We start from the raw sequence: 9,662 nt of genomic DNA, 5'->3' as shown, positions 1-9,662 counted from the left end.
AGGAGGGAGATTGCTCAGTCACGTGGCTTCTCTAGTTTTTTAAGGAGCCTGCATACTGTTGTCCATAGTGACTGCACCAAGTAGGAGTGTTCCCTTTTCTCCACACCCTCTCCAGCATTTATTATTTGTAGACTTTTTGATTATTGGCTGCTACGTTTAGATGACAGTGTGGGAGGATAAAGGCAGAAGCATGGAGGAGGCTTATTGACATAGTCCTGGGGTAAAAATGATGGCAGCTCAGGCGAGGATGGTAGAGGTGGAGGAGATGAGAAGTGGTCAGATTCCAGATAGAGTTTGAAAGTGTTGAAAATGTTAGTCACACAGTCACGTCCAACTCTTTGTGACCCCATGGACTAAAGCCTGCCAGACTCCTCTGTCCATGGGATTCTCCAGGCAAGAATATTGGAGTGGGCCGCCATTCCCTTCCATAGAGTTTGAAGGTAGAGCCAATAGCATTTGCTGATGGATTGGATTGAGGGCTTAAGAGAAAAGGATGAATTAAAAATGATGCTCAGGACTTTGGCTTATGCAGTTGGAGGAACAGAGTTGCGTTAGAGAGATTGAGAAGGTTGTAGGTGGGTTTGAGGAAGGAAGTAGACACAGGTCAAATGTTGGGGTTTTGGCATGTTGAATTTGAGGAACTTCTCTGACATCTAAGTGGAAAGGTAGAGTAGACAGTGGAATAGATGAACTTGGAATTGATGGAATAGGCCTAAGTTGACCTTTGATTGGCAAAGGGTAGGGGTCTGGGCAGCTGCATGGAGGCAGGGCCCCAGCTAGCTCCTTCACTCTGTTCTCAGGGCTGGAGCTGGATCAGGTACAGGATCCATCTTTGGACAAAGCTGAGATTCTCCCTTCCTTTACTGTCTCCTTGGTTTGTCTGTCTTCCTCAGGTCCTAGGCCCCCTGTAGTACTTTGGCTGCTCAGAGTTCCACAGCTCTTGGCCCCTCTCACTGTCTTTTTCCTTTAGGAAGCTCTGGGAAAGAAGGAGCAGGCTAGACTCCAAAGTTGGGTGGAGGGTAGGTTGGTTGCAGTCAGCCTGGAGTTCCCTCAGGGTCACTGGCTATTGGCATCAATTTCAGAAATAACTTATAAGAATAAAGTGCTGGGAATACTGCAATTAGTATGTTCTTTGAACCCATAAGTACAATTAACATCTTCTTTGGAGGTTACATTTCTCATGTTTGCAGAAGGGATTTTTTTCCTTGTGATGGTGTAGTAACACGTACAAGTAAAATAGTGCATAAATACTAGAGTCTTTCTTGGACATGTGCCTGAGTCTTCTTTTTGGATTCTCCATTTTCTATCTTGGTGCTGTCAGGTCCCTGGAGGGTACTACCTGTTCCCATCTCCTCCTGATGCAGAGGGTCACTTAGGTTTTCCAAACCAAGAAACCTTCAGATGACTTAACTTCTGTAATTGCTTAGCAACCCCTCTTGGTACCAGTGGGCTGGAGAGTGACCTACTGTTTCCCAGGTGTGTGGCAATATCACAGATGTTCTTGGCATGTGGCTAAGCAGCCAATCACAGACAAAATCAAATTTGCGTGCCCTGGTGCACATGGAGATGTTGTAGTTATTAACCAGAATGAACCCTCTTCTTTGCTTGATAACTAACACTATTCCTTAACCTTGTTCTTATGGACTGCACATTGTGTACATGGATATACTGGCAGGAAGCATGGAATTATTTATTTTCTCATCACGTTCTTCTGACATAATTGCATAGAAACCTTATGGCGCTTTGGAGATCTTCTGTTTATGAGTCACAGAAATTAACTTTCTTTTCATAAGAGGTCTTTATAAAAAGGAAAAATAGAGCCAAAAGCCTGTTCTTTGAACTTAAGTTGCTTTTCTTAACTCGCTGAAACCTGAATCTGGATGTCTGTTAGTCTTAGCCTTGCTTTAGCTTTGAATTTCAATTATTCAGCCTCTGCACCCAAGAGAATGCCTGAAACAAATGTCCCAACCTGGATCTCACCCATTACTGAACTCAATCATTTTTCTCCCCTCTCCCTGTTGCCCAGGTAGTCCCGAAGGGACTATGGGGAATCCACAGAACTCTGTAATGAAATAGCCACCTAGGCTCTTATAAAAATGTTTGGAGACCCTAGGTATGAAGGAGATTACAATGTCTCCGGATGCTATATGTTAATCAACTGAAAAATAATATTAAATAGAAAATAAGTATAAGGAAGCCCAACAAAGTTGTTTTTTCCATAATGATTATATAATTCAATTCTATTTCTGAAATACCAAACCTCAAATGCTTTCAGCTACCTTTTTTTTGGGGGAGGGGTGCCTAGCTTCATAGGAATCCTAAGCATGGGATGAATTTGTCTATTGGGTAAACCATTGCTGTTGCCAATGAATATTTTGTCACCGTGTTTAGCTCCAAAAGTAACTGGGGGTAAAATGTGTTCTTGGGATGTTCATTATCACTTTATAATTCCTGGAACAACCTTTAAGAGAACTATTTTCTATTTAAAATGACTGAGCTTACAGCTTGGTCTCATTGCCGTTAAGAGAAAGAAGGTACTGGAATTCCTTGGCAGTCCAGTGGTTAGGACTCTGTGCTTCCTCTGCAGGGGGCCTGGGTTCAATCACTGGTCAGGGACTAGCTTCTCTCAGAGCTAGGACCACAGGCAATTGCTGATCATTGAATGGGTTGGGAAAGATGAGACTTTCAGTTGAAATGGAGCTGGGCTGCTGGAGCAGGGGGGTCGACTAGAGTTAAAAATGCCCAGGACAGCATGTACAGTGGGGCAAAGCCCAGAGAGCCCAGGTCAGGGTCCACACCAGTCTGGTGCTGAGGGTAAGGTGTGAGAAAAAGCAGAGGGGTATATTGGAACCCTTCCCAAAATGAAAAGAAGGAAATGGAAAGTAGTTCTTGGGGACGACAAGGTGGGGAAAAGAGAGAAATTCAGGAACTCATTCAGGCAAGCATTTGACTCAGCAAGCATAAGACTCAAATTAGGAGACCTAGGGATTTCTTGTGGTTGAGTGGTTAGGACTCGGTACTTTGACTGCTGAGAGCCTGGGGTTTGATCCCTGGTTGGGAAACTAAGATCCTTCACGCTGTGTGTCATGGCCAAAAAAAAAGAAAAGAAAAGAAAGAAAACCTAGAGAATGTACAACAAATATCAATTTTGTTCAAAAGTGCTTTATATCCATTGGTACTGCAAAAACTGGTCCCAGGATATGCACAGCCCCAAATAGACAGGTGTGAGCAGCTAAGTGGTGGAGTCTGACTGATGGTAAAGCTAAGGGATCTGGGAGAGGAGCTGATTCACTTGGTCTGATGAGCCCAGTGGAAAGGTGCACGTTTTATCCGAGATAGAGATGAAAATGAATAGAGAAACTCTTGTTTGTCCATGCCACCTTAGACTATGGGATAGTCCAGGACCTGAGTGGTAACCAGGTGCCAACCTTGTTCACAAAACACCTACTGGCAAAGGTGCTGGCTCGTCCAGTACATAGACTCAATGCATGGTTAGAGCACGTGGCTGAGTCCCACCCAGTCTCAGATCTGGATCTCTAACCCTTGGACTTCTGACTGTCCCGGGGTCCTGAGAGGTTCAAATTCCTCTTTGTGTGGCCATGGGGATTTGGAGAAGGCAATGGCAACCCACTCCAGTACTCTTGCCTGGAAAACCCCATGGATGGAGGAGCCTGGTAGGCTGCAGTCCATGGAGTCGTGAAGAGTCTGACACGACTGAGCGACTTCGCTTTCACTTTTCACTTTAACGCATTGGAGAAGGAAATGGCAACCCACTCCAGTGTTCTTGCCTGGAGAATCCCAGGGACAGCAGAGCCTGGTGGGATGCTGTCTATGGGATCGCACAGAGTCGGACACGACTGAAGCGACTTAGCAGCAGCAGCGGCAGCAGCAGTTCCATTGTCCTACTGTATTGCTGACAATGCTTTCTTGTGCAGCTAAGATCAGTTAAGAGCAGGAACCTCCCCCTCTTGCCCCCACCATGATTACTGATAGCTCTTGGCCAGCTTTTACTGGTCTGGTCTCACAAGTCATGTTTGGGCATCCTGGTAGCTTTAACTTTTAAGTGTTGCAGTGCCATTCTGTCAAAAGGACTGAGGGCAAGGTCCCCAAACACCAGACTGAGTGCCCTTGAAAGACCCCATGCATATTTGTGCTTGAAGCATTTCCTCCTGACTGACGGTCAGCAGGGGTCCCACACAAGCCAGAAGACTCCTGTTCTCTCCTCCTGCAAATGGAGTTCTTGTTTTCCTGATTATTAGGGTCACTTTCCTCTCCTCTCTTTGTTTGGAAATCCTTATTTCAATTGACCCAAGGACTTGCTTCTTAGCCCCCCAATACTTCTTTTTACTATATTTTATTGCAATTCAAAATAACATAGAGTGCCATTTTAGACATTTTAAGTGTACAATTCAATAGCATTAATCACATTTACAGGGTTATACAGCTATCATTGTAAAAATATTTCATCACTCTAAACAGACACTCTGTACCCATTAAGCAATAACTCCCCATCCCCCACTCCCTCCAGTCCCTGGTAACCTCTAATCTAATCTGTCTCTATGAATTGATGTATTCTAGATATTTCATATAAGCAGAACCATATAAGCTTTTTATGTCTGGTTATATAATTTATAATGTTTTCAAAGTTCATCTAAAGTTGCAGCTATGTTTTAGAACCTCATTGCTTTATAAAACTGAACAATGTTCTATTGTATGGATTTTCTTTATTCACTCACCTGCTGATAGACACTTGGGTTGTTTCCACCTTTGGGCTATGGCAAACAATGCTGTTATGAATGTGGGTGTACACATATATGTTTGAGTTCCTGTTTTCAATTCTTTGGGGTATATACCTGGCACTAGAATTGTTGGATCATATGGCAATACTACTTTAGAGGAACCAGCAAACTATTTTCCACAGAGGTTCCAGCTTTTTATAGTCCCACAAGCAGTGTATTTCAGTTTCTCTACATCTGTGCCAACACTTATTATTTTCCATTTTAAAAATTATAGCCATCCTGCTGGGTATGATATGGTATCTTCTGTGGTTTTGAATTGCATTTCCCTGATGACTACTGATGAGCATCTTCTCATGTACTTATAACTCATTTATATATCTTCCTTGGAGAAATGTCTATTCTAGTCCTTTGCTCATTTCAATTAGGATGTTTGTCTTTTTGTTGTTGAATATTAGGACTTTTAAAAATATCTTTCAAGATATCAAACCCTCATCAAATATATGATTTGCAAATGTTTTCTCCCATATGTGAGTTATTTTTTTCCACACTTTTTTCCCCCTAAATGTCTATTTTGTTCTTTATATCTTCTTTTTCTTCACTGAAACTTTCTATTTTTCCATTTATGTCAAGAGTTCCAGATTTCTTATTGGAGCACCTTTTTTTTTGCCATGCCACATGGCTTGCTGGATCTCAGTTCCATGACCAGTGCTTGAACCTGGGCCATGGCAGTAAAAAATCTAGAATCCTAACCACTAGGTCACTAGGGAATTTCCAGAATTCTTTAAAATTAGCTTGGGGATAGATCCCAAGTCTAGTTTTGTTTTTTAAGCCTATAGCATCCAGAATTCTCAGGTGGTCTCCCACTGAAGTACCAACCAGGCCCAACCCTGCTTAGCTTTGTAGATCAGATGAAATTTAGTGACTTCAGGGTGGTATGGCTGTAGTTTTTACATTCTTTTGATAGAGTGTTGATGCAAAAAAAACTTGAAAAGATCCTTGACATCAAGAGTCATTAGGAAAATACACATTAAAACCACAGTGAGATCATACTTCACACTCACTCGCTCAGTCATGTCCAACTCTTTGTGACCCCATGAACTGCAGCCCTCCAGGCTCCTCTGTCCATGGGGATTCTCCAGGCAAGAATACTGCGGTGGGTTGCCATGCCCTCCTCCAGGGAATCTTCCCAACCCAAGGATCAAACCCAGGCCTCCCGCATTGCAGGTAGATTCTTTACCAACTGAGCTACCAGGGAAGCCCCTCACTAGGATGGTAATGATCAAAAAGACAAATGCAAGTGCTGGTGAGAACTGTGAATAAGTCAGAACTCTTATATATTGCTAGTGCAATGGGAAAATGGTGCCATCAATTCGTAAATACAGAAATTCCTCAAAAGATTACACATAAAGTTACTGTTATGGCATAACAACTCCAACCCTAGGTATATATCCAGAAGAACTGAATACACAGATCCACAGATCCATACAGACATTGTATAGGAATGTCATAGCAGCATTATTAGCAATAACCCAAAGGAGGGACTAATCTAACTGTCCCTTGAGGAAAGAATTACAAAGTATGGAATATTCATACAATAGAGTATTATTTGGTCAAAAAAAGGGATGAATTCCTGATACACGTTCCTCATTTATGAACTTGGAAACACTATACTGAGAGAAGCCATTTGCCAGACACATATTTTGTGATTCCATTTATATTAAATGAACAGAATAGGCCAACATATCTAGAGCTTCGGATGATGGGGAAAAGGGAATGATGGCTAATGGATACAGGTTTGTTTAATTTTGTGGTGATAAACATGAAAAGAAAATTATTATAGTGATGATTGTACAACAGAGTGAATGCACAGAACACCACTAAATTATAGTTGTTTTTAAAATTTTTGGCCACACCCCATGGCATGTGGGATCTTAGTTCCCAGACCAGGGATCTAACCCATGCCATCTGCAGTGGAAGTGTGTAGTCTTAATGACTGGACCACCAGGGACGTCCCTAAATGATATACTTTAAATGGCTGAATTGTGTGATATGCAGATTATATTACAGTAAAGCTGTTTAAAAAATGAAAAGAATATGCTAGGGACCATATGTGAGCCATATTTCCTGTTGTTAACTAGCTAGTCCTTCCCAGAAAAAGTTTGCTGACTCCAACTTGGGCCCAGCCCTCTCAGCTTACCTCTAAGGAGGCTCTGACCTGCTCGTGCTTCGCCCTGCATCTGCTGCAGATGCTCTAACCCATCCCTTGTTAACACACAGCAGCATCCCGAAGTTAGCAATCTGCTGCCTAGAGGATTTTGAGATGAAATCCCAAAGCCCTATTGCTCAAGGTTTCCTAATCTTAAGTAATAAACTCTTGGGGAGACTCCAGGGCAATGAGAAACCTCCTCTTCCCATCAGATGGCCCCAGGGCCTCCTTCTAGCCCCGTGCCCCTTGGCATTTCAGAACACAGCTTCTTTTCTGCACGGAAACCTACTTCTGACACTCTGCAACATTTACAAATTGCTTCAGGACAAGAAATCCTTAGAAGGTACATTAAGTAAGACTTTGTATCCCTTATCATAAAACATTTAAAGTAAAATTTAAACATGGATTTGAAGCAGAGATTGTAGGGTGTTTCATCTTGCTTCTTCAGGATTAAAGGTGCCTATGAGCCTCTTGCCGTGAAAATAGCCTCGTGGTAATGCTTTGCTTTGCTCGAAGGAATGTTGGTGAGAGGTTTTTGTGCCTGCCTCTTCGTTTCTGGTCTTTTGTTGGGTACTTTGGCAGTTCTGCTCCCACAAATGAAACTGTGATCTCTTTCTTGGAAGCAGGAGTATATGCTTCAAAAAATACAATGTGCCATAATGTGCGGGTGACGTGACTGTCTTCACCAGGGGTGCATCCTTCCTTCACGGCACCCTTTCTCCACAGACAGGGCCAGGGGCCTGGGAAGCAGAGCCAGGCCTGGAGGGGCCGGTGTCTGTGGAGCCCCTCCAGCTTTGTGTCTCGTACACGTCCCGGCCTCCACCCTGGTTTGTTGTGGGCATCCAGGTTGTCCTCATTCTCCAACCCCCTTTTTTGTTCCCCTTTGTAGCAACTCCAGGCCATTCTTCGTAGCAAGCTCCACCTTGGCCTCCAGGACTGGATCCAGGGTCCGGGCCTGGGTCCCTGATTCTTGGCAGAGAACTCCCACGGCAAGTGCTCACCACCTCCTCTTGCTGGTGCTGGGTTTCCGAAAAAGAAGCCCAAAAGTGTGGCCCAAGCTCTCCAAAACAGGAAATTTGCTCTTGACCCTTTATTCTAACAATGTGTATGTTAGTTGCTCAGTCATGTCTGACTCTTTGCTACGCCATGGACTGGAGACCACTGCCAGGCTCCTCTGTCCATGGAATTCTCTAGGCAACAGTACTGGATTGGGTTGCCATGTCCTTCTCCAGGGGATCTTCCTGACCCAGTGATCACACCCTGGTCTCCTGCATTGCAGGTGGATTCTTTACCATCTGAGCCACCAGTCACCATCTAATAGGATGCTGACTCTATTAGTCCCTTCTCTCTTTTTCTCAGAAGTTTCTGTTGGAAAATTAGTCACTGCCTCGTTGGAGTAGTTTTTGATAGGTTTGGGTTTTCATTTTGTTGTTTTTGAGACAAAGGATATGCTTGACTCAAATCCATCCCTACACAACAATAGAGGCCAAGAGATGTAGGTCCAGGTAGGGCTGAGAAAACCTGTTCTCCTGGGGCTCTGCCTGGCACTTGGGTAATCTTGAAGATCACAGCAAGCTGTTTGAAGCACCCTGAACTCCAGTAGAAAGCCTCAGATGCCAGACTCAAAATGTTCATTTCCCAGTGTTCAGTCAAGTTGCCCAGCCCATTTCTGCGGCCAGGAAACCCAGAGACAGTGGAGCTATTTGTTCGGAGATTCTTCAGTGAAGTTGATGAGCCACTCTCTTTCCAGGAGTGCTTGAAAATGCCAAGAAACTTCATGGATCGTTTCACTGTGCTTGATTCCCTCCCGGGTCATGGTTGGCCTTCGTCCCAGGCCTCCTCTGGTAGCCAACTCCCTCATTCCAGCAATCATTTCTTTGCAGGAGTTTGCTTCTAACCTTTCAGCGTGTGTCCCAAATATTTAGGGATGGACTCAATCCAGTAGAATGATTTCTTTCCTTGAACTCATTGAAATGACTTAGGATAAATGAAAGCTGTAAGCTGAATAAACATTGCCGGTGTCTCGGCCCAGTCCCTGCTGGCTAGAGCCTCCCCAGTCGAGCAGTTCCTGGGGCCCCTTCCGTTCTCTCACCTTCCTTGGCGATCCAAGGGCACCTGGGATGGAAGGATCCAGGCCCACATGCAGGGCTTCTTTGTAAGGTGCCAGTCAACGCTGCTCCTGCAGCAATCAAGCCTGGAGGTTTCTGTATGTGTCTGTTCGTTTCCTTCAGGTTTATTATGGGGCGTGACACCTGTCATTGATTATCTGACCATGCAGCCTGGCTTGGCTGTCTGAGGAGGGAAAGAGTTGGCTTCCCTGTGGATGGGAGCAGGGCCCAGGGCTGGCACAGGGCAGGGCTACATCAGGCTCCCTGGCTCTGTTTACTGCTTGCTATTTTGAGACTTTCTTTGCATGGAAATGTCGCATGGCTCCAGTGCTCGAAAGAAGTGTGAGCTGAGAGCCACGTGAGGGAAACATTTTGGATGTGTTGACACGTTCCGTTTATCTTCCAAGACTCTGTTCGTTGGTGTCTGCTGCCCAGGCAAACTGAGGAAAAATGGAGGTCTGTGGAGATTAGATTACCTGACTCCTTCAAGGCCAAAAAAAAAAAAAAAAAAAGGAAGGAAAGACAGGATAAAGAGATAAAAAAGAACCACCACTCAGTCCCATTTTTCGTCACAGTCCATGGGAACATGTGTATTTAGAGACCTAAATT

The 9,662-nt window shown here is 44.1% G+C and overlaps 1 pseudogene; it reads right to left on the bottom strand.

Annotated features, from left to right (window-relative positions):
- Positions 1 to 5,566: 5,566 nt before the first annotated feature.
- LOC138931228 (5S ribosomal RNA) lies at positions 5,567 to 5,685 on the bottom strand (annotated as a pseudogene).
- Positions 5,686 to 9,662: the final 3,977 nt, after the last annotated feature.

Source organism: Ovis canadensis, chromosome X (genome assembly GCF_042477335.2).
Source record: "Ovis canadensis isolate MfBH-ARS-UI-01 breed Bighorn chromosome X, ARS-UI_OviCan_v2, whole genome shotgun sequence".
NCBI lineage: Eukaryota > Metazoa > Chordata > Mammalia > Artiodactyla > Bovidae > Ovis > Ovis canadensis.
This window is presented reverse-complemented; position numbering and strand designations above follow the sequence as displayed.